Source organism: Meleagris gallopavo, chromosome 2 (genome assembly GCF_000146605.3).
Source record: "Meleagris gallopavo isolate NT-WF06-2002-E0010 breed Aviagen turkey brand Nicholas breeding stock chromosome 2, Turkey_5.1, whole genome shotgun sequence".
Lineage (NCBI taxonomy): Eukaryota > Metazoa > Chordata > Aves > Galliformes > Phasianidae > Meleagris > Meleagris gallopavo.
In genome coordinates this window covers 30,394,442-30,401,514 of record NC_015012.2, presented here as the reverse complement: position 1 = coordinate 30,401,514, position 7,073 = coordinate 30,394,442, and the positions used below count along the sequence as shown (strand labels likewise).

General features: G+C 36.3%; 1 long non-coding RNA gene across 1 annotated transcript; it reads right to left on the bottom strand.

Annotated features, from left to right (window-relative positions):
- Positions 1-223: 223 nt before the first annotated feature.
- On the bottom strand, positions 224-6,839 carry LOC109366413. The gene is made up of 3 exons (XR_004159045.1): positions 6,774-6,839; positions 629-698; positions 224-551 (listed from the first exon to the last, which is right to left on the bottom strand). It is a non-coding gene; the product is annotated as an uncharacterized LOC109366413 (long non-coding RNA).
- Between the last annotated feature and the right edge of the window lie 234 nt (positions 6,840-7,073).

Below are 7,073 nucleotides of genomic sequence, written 5' to 3'. Positions count from 1 at the left end.
TATTATTATTATTATTATTTTGTGTGTGTGTGGTAGCACGTGAAGTTCTCTCATTTATAATCAATATCCTGAACTGTTATGAATGATGTGGTCCTACACTGCAGAGGAGCTACTTTGGAAAAGAAAAATATATTATACATAAATAATGATATAGAAACACTGTTTTTATATTTGCTGGGTTGTTAAAATGGATTGTATGAACTCCAGTGACATTTTTCCCCGACTCATTATTATTGATCTTTAGAGGAAGCAAAATTGTTTCTGATCAGTTCTTTACAATACCAGACAAAGCACCATTAGAAATATCAATGATCACATAGAAGAAAAAGTTAACTCACCCTGCTGATGATAGACACTCTAGCTACAGACCACTCCTTCTCAGAAAGTAGCCTTCATCCAGAAAACATTCTGTCTTTGGAGGCTAGCCCTTAAACAAGCCCAGGACCTGTCCTTTCCAGTCAGGTGGCATTGCTTGCACCTGTGCTTCCTGGGCCAACCACCTCTTTAAGCAGAAGCTCAATCATCAGTTCAGGCCATGACATAACAGTTCCCTTAAAATTATTGAGAAAAGAAGTAGGTTATTCATAACCCAAATTTCAGAAAGCAAATATAATACAGACAGACTTACTTAACTGGAAGAGTCTACTCAGAAATTCCTGACTTCCCTTCTTCAGAATGTTCAAACTCTGAGAATACGTCTATAAGAAAGCAAAGAGAAAAAGTCAAACATGCAGTGAATCAATGTAAAGCTAGCAGGAGATGGAGGTGAAGTAACTGGGAGATAAGTGAATTGTACTAGCACAACAGTTAGCAAAGTTTTTCTGCTTAAGATTTACAAAATGAAATTTGAACTGAACGTGAAGTCTCTGGCGAGCTGCTTAAACTCAATGAATCCCCATTGATCTCAGGGAGTAAAATGCTCAGTTGCTTCTAAAGGAAGATTTGTTGTCATGAAAATTAGTTATAAACAGCAATGATTTTATAAGGGTTAAGGAAAATACGCTACTTTGATAGTTATTTTACCTTAGAGTATTAAAATCTTTAAATACAATCACAGTAAATCTTGAGACAAGAGAAATTTAAATGAAAAAGTGATAATCTTGTAAATTTTAAAATAATTATGATTTTTTTTTACTTTTCTTTTTATTTTTGTTTGGTTTTAGTGACTTTGGTTTTAATTCCTAAGTAGTAAAAAAAAAAAGAACAATCACAGAAGCTCACAATTAATCTACATTTTAAACGTAAACTACAATTATTTAGAAACTGCAGCATTTGTAGAAGCTACACAGGGTTATCAGCACAGTTAAGAAGAGGTTTGTCATCCTTGGTATCTTAAACCTGCCACACAGTAGAACCAGAGTCCTATGCATTAAATAACTATCTGCCTTCCTGGCAGCAGGTTGGGGCATGGATAGCAATCAGACGTTGCTCTTTTCTTCATCCTTTGCAGAAAGAAATAGTAAAGCTCCAAAGCACAGTCTGGTCTTCTTCATGGAAACAATATAAATATAGAAGAAACAAGCACTGTTACACTCATGCCTTCTGCATTTCTTTTTTTATTTTAATTCAGCAAGAATATCCTAGGAAACTGTATTCCTATGTTAATGTAACATTAAGGTTGATAAATCAAGTTCTCAAATGTCATGAAATGCCGAAGTCAGACTGAAGACTCAACCTTTCCTCTGGTTCTTTGCCTCCTTTTTAAAATATGGCCTGTTTTTATACTCTTATAAATTATTTGTCAGACTACAGAAGTCAGTATAACACAAAGTGGAATTCCCTACAAAGCCTTTAAAAAAAAGTAAAAGCATGACAGAAAATGCTGTGCAGGTGGGCTATGCAAGGGAAGGATTACAAGCTTATGTACATTCTTCCTTGTGTTTTAGTCTGGCAAGATCACCTCTCTGCCTTGATCATCTTTCTGCCATCATTCACACAGGGAGATTTATTTCCTATTGGTACCAAGGAGGTGCGTCCCCTCCAGTGGTACTGGTATTTGTGTGCAAATGAAAGTATCCATATGTGAACATGAGCATTGACTTTTCTTGCTAAGATTCCTGGCTATTGTAAGTAAGACTTTCTGGCCTAAAAGGAAAGGAGAGAAAAGCCTTGGAGATGACACTGTCTTATTCCTTGAGGAAGGATAGCCTTGATTGAACAGCTTTCATGACAGTAGCAGGGCAGAACTGCAAAACTTGCCCTGCATAAATTTATCTAGGATTCCTCTTACAGCCACAATAAATATCAGTTGATCAACGGCAGTTATTCTTAAGTGTGAACAAGGAAGACAATAATCATATTGAGTAAACATTAAATGATTGATAGCAGAGGACATCATGGGACATGTTTCCTCCTTCCTCATTATCTGTCGACACAAGATATCATCTGGAGACAGCATGGTCTGCCATCCCTATCCTATCTCCCCCCAACTGGATAAGGAGCTCCACACCAATGGCTTCAATCTGAGCCAAGAGGTCCTACACCTGCCCAGCTTTCCAGGTCAGTAGACTAACACTTCATGATAAGTGATTATATTGCATGTATATAAATATATTATTATCACTGTATATTTGTTTTCCTCTTCTGTCTCAGTAAATAGTTTTTAGCTTAACTCACAAGTTTTCCCCTAAGTAAGAGGGAGATGAGTGAGCAAACAACTGTGTGGTGGTTAGCTGCCTGCTGAGTTAAACCAACAAACGGCTTTCAGTCAGATACTTACCTCTGGACACAAAGATATTTTCCAATTGCACAGCTTTCACTGATTTCAATAAATTATTTACATCCTACTAAAGATGTAATGCACATTGTTTTATAGCAAATACTTGCTACACATTTTGTCCATGAAGTTGTGTACTTGCTCTAGGGATTTAATCAAGGTGAAAACTTTTCCAAAGTGAATTTTTTTTTTTTTGCATTTTACATGTGTGTGTGAGAAAGAAAGCTCTGGATGTCAGAGTAAGGCCACAAATCCTGTTCCGACACAGCAGCAGGGTTTCTCTGGACCAACCAGGTTGAGAGCAATTGAAGCATTAGTATATTCTTCTCTACCACTGTCATACACTGGTAAAAAGAATAAAAGCCTGTGTATTGAGTGTCACAAACTACTTCCTGCTTCTTCTGCATGCAGTGAGGACAAGCTTTCCAAGTCTCAGTGTTTTGGGTACTTCCATCACTGCCTTCATTTAGTTATTACCCATAGCATGGCTTAACCTGATATGAACAATTTCCTGGCAAGTCATACATGTATTTTTTTTTTAAACATAAGTCTGTTGGTATATCATAATGTTATGCTTAAGTTCCCTTCCATTAAATTCAATTCCTTACATCTTAAGTTTTAGACAGTTTTCCTTAACATTAAAGAGAATTAACATTTACTTTGCGATATATTGCAAGTGACAGCAGTTGGAGCAAATTTTTCCCCTGAGAATTATATTTCCTACCTGCCAACTAACCTCACTGTTTTGGGGAATTATTATACAATGTTGTTTCCAATCAAAATAGATGTGTTCAGTTTTCCTATAGACAGAGGCATTAAATAACAATCACACAACTCAGTCTTGTTCCCACTCAAAATTGGTGGCAAAACTCCCACTGACTTCATGGGAGCAAGACTTAGATCATAGTTGATTAACTTTCATAGAAATTATGGGTTAACCTCTAAAAGTTAGGAAAGTTTGGCTACAGAAGCTTCTAAAGACCTAGATATATAAAACATATCTGTTGCTGATACTCACTGCTACTTTTGTGTAATACCATACCCTTTCAATCTCCATTTCATACATTTTTACTAATCACACAAACTTGTGTGGTAAAAACAATTAGAATAATTTATATTTTAAGGAAAATCGCATTCACAAGAACAAGTTTAACTGCCTCCCTTTCTCCAGACAATGAAACCAATCTTTCAAAGGTTAGCTGATTAACTGCTGAAGTTCAGAGAAGGACATGCATGTTTTACATTAGATACCTGTGCACAAACTCAAAACTCCCTCCTTATCTCCCTAGATTTGTTACCCAGTATCTTGAACAAGAGCCCCCCTTCTTATGACAAGAAAAAACAAAAAGCAGGATAATTTTCCTAATATGATATCTTGCAACCCCTCCCCCCGAGACTGTTGTAATTTTCAGCTGCACACCAAGCTCTCACCAGCCAACTCTTCCCTGGAGCAGACAATGGCAGAGCACTGCAAGTGACTTCACATGGAGGAGTCCAGCACTGATGCAATACATGCCCCTTGACTCACACAGCAAGAGGGTGAGAAACTTCTCCATATGATTCTTACAAACCCTTTCAGGAAAGAGATTTCCCTCAATAGACTTCGTCGAGGTAAATCCTCCAGGATTTCCAGAGCAGCTTGAGGACAGCATTACTCAAAATGAGCTAAAATTTTCTGGAGATTCTAGCCTTTAAGACTGCATAAACCACCTCATTTCTGCAGAAATCCCCAGAGACAGCATACACCATGAGTCCTTCTGTCTTTGCCTGCTTTAAGGAAAGGCATGGTTAATTGTTGTAGACCCAAACAAACAGTAAATATCAATATTTCTTGCCTGACCCAGCTGCTCTACTTAGTGTATTGATCTGCCCTCGCCTTCCTATTCCTGTACACCAAGGGAGGACAAATAAGCAAGTTCAAGGTATTTATTTAAGTCAGCTCACCCCAACACGAATCCTAAGAGAACAAGAATTTTTATTTATTCTTTTTCCATTGCAGAGGTGCAAAATGCCTGCAACACTTCTCAATGTTTATTAATAAAATGTGAATGTATAACTGGAAATGTTATTGGAAAGGACATAAGAATAAGGAAATGTAAGTTTTCTACAATCCATCTTGTCACAGTTCCTCTATCCATACTGCCAGCTAAGGAAGAATCCACAACCTCTCTCCTTCATTGCAGTTGTATCCTGTCCCAGTTGGTAAGAGTTAAAAAAGATTTACAATCGCTTATGCCACCTTCCAGATCACATACAAGAATACTATTAGGAAAAGCTAATGAAAAGGAGGTGAGACCAATGCTACTTCTTTGGTTTTGGAATATGAATTCTCTTCTACAACTGAAGAAACTGTAAAATGTTTTTTTAATGTTCATTTTTACCTAAACTTGTTAAAAAAACTACTAATAACTGCCCTGTAACTGTAGAAGAAATACCCAAGACAATTAAACTAGGAAAGGATATTTTCCTCACCAAAACTTGAAGGGCCAGTGTATTTCAGTTGCTTTTCAATATTTAGAGAAGATGGGAAAAAGGGACACTTTTTTGTTTTCAGATGCTACTTTTTCTCCAAACATTAAGAATTCTTCACAGTTCTTGTTATTAAAAAATGCAATGACTCTGTGATTAAGTAATGCCACCCTTCTGATCAGAGAAATTCACTACAGAAGCTGTATTCAGTTATCAGAAGCAAGATTAGAGACAAAAATTATCCCCTTTTATTCCATAATATTCAGAAACAAGCACTGAGGAAGGAGCATAAAGCACATGTGAAATGATAATAAAGCCTGGTGCATTATAATTACACATACTCTACACAATTGAACATTTATATAGGTTGGATTAAAAGATTGTGCTTAACAGAAAATATATGTAGGATTATAATGAGAAGAATTCATGCTTTATCAGGAGATATGTCAGTGAAGATGCAGTTCTCTCAACTCAGAAAGAGTTATTTTAATGCTATTAAAAAAAATGTCTGCTCTTGTTTTAGAAGTCAAGACTTTCTCCAGGAAAAAAAAAAACAGTTAGGTAAGAAACTAAGTAAAACAGTTTTAGTTTTCTTTAATTTCGTAGTCTAAAGCTGTCTTTTTCACAAATCATGATGTACTAGCGTTAGTGCAAAATATACCCAGACACATACAAAAGGATTTGGTTGCACTAACATAGGATCATTAAGACTACACAGAATATCAGTTAATCACAATAGCATTGTGATTATAACATCATTTGAGTATCAGTTTTAAGTTTAACTTTGTGATTTTCTTAATTTTAAATGCCAAGAGAGAGACCCAGCAGTTTTTAAGACTGCCAGATACTGCTACAGTTTAAAAGCTGGTCATAAAGTACTAATTAGATAACTAACAGGGCAAAGAATTTACCAGGTTAATACAGCAGAAGCTTCAAAATATGTTCTTTTCCTTCTATGTAGATGTAGGGCTCTACTTACAAAGGAGATACAAGGAACAGATTTTCCACTCCTCAATTATTGAAGCATATTGAATGTCAACAGAGCTATATATATTTAAATTGTTGAGCCTTAACATGAGTTCTGCTTTCTTTTACTATTAAAACAACATTTCTAGGTTAACTGAGTAGAAGAGGTCTCTTTCCTCTTCCCAAATCAGAAAATAATCTGAAAAAAGAGCTCCAGAACTACTTCTCACTTAGTCTCAGCATACAGTATCCTATGCTATTCAGATTTTAACATCTATTAAATTTCAGTTGACATTTCTGAAGAAAACAAGTTATGGTGTTTATTATCAGTTTTCATCACCTTCTACACTGAACACAAAAACAAATATTAGAAATCAATCCTTCTACATTTTTACTGGGATGTGATATTTTACATCTGACACCTGAGAGACCTGCCTTTATCAGACATCCCAAGAACTATTTTACCCAATTATCTCTATAACATTAGAGTAATTTACATAGTACATTCTATTATTAGTGTAACTGCAGAGGGACCAGCACAATGGGAAGACATTACAAAAAAAACATAGTGGCAAAAGGACCAGCACTATGGGAAGAGGCTACAAAAGAAAGAAGTGCTCACCAGGCTCTGATGATCTATGCTCACAGTAGGAACTCCACAGAAGAGATGTCACCAAGCAGAGATCCTTCCTCAGTGGCAGTCAACCCTTAAATGAGGTCTAAGAGAGGTGCAGCCAAGCTCCACCCCTTCTGGTCACACAGCTGAATTACCTTCACCTGTGTTCCCAAGGCTGACTAGGTTCTTTCCTCAGGTGTTCAACCAGTGGTTCAGGCTATGAGTCAACTGTTGCCATACAATTAAGAACATAGGATGATCCTAGCTTTTCTATTTTCAGGAAACTCCTCCTTTAAATTTACATAG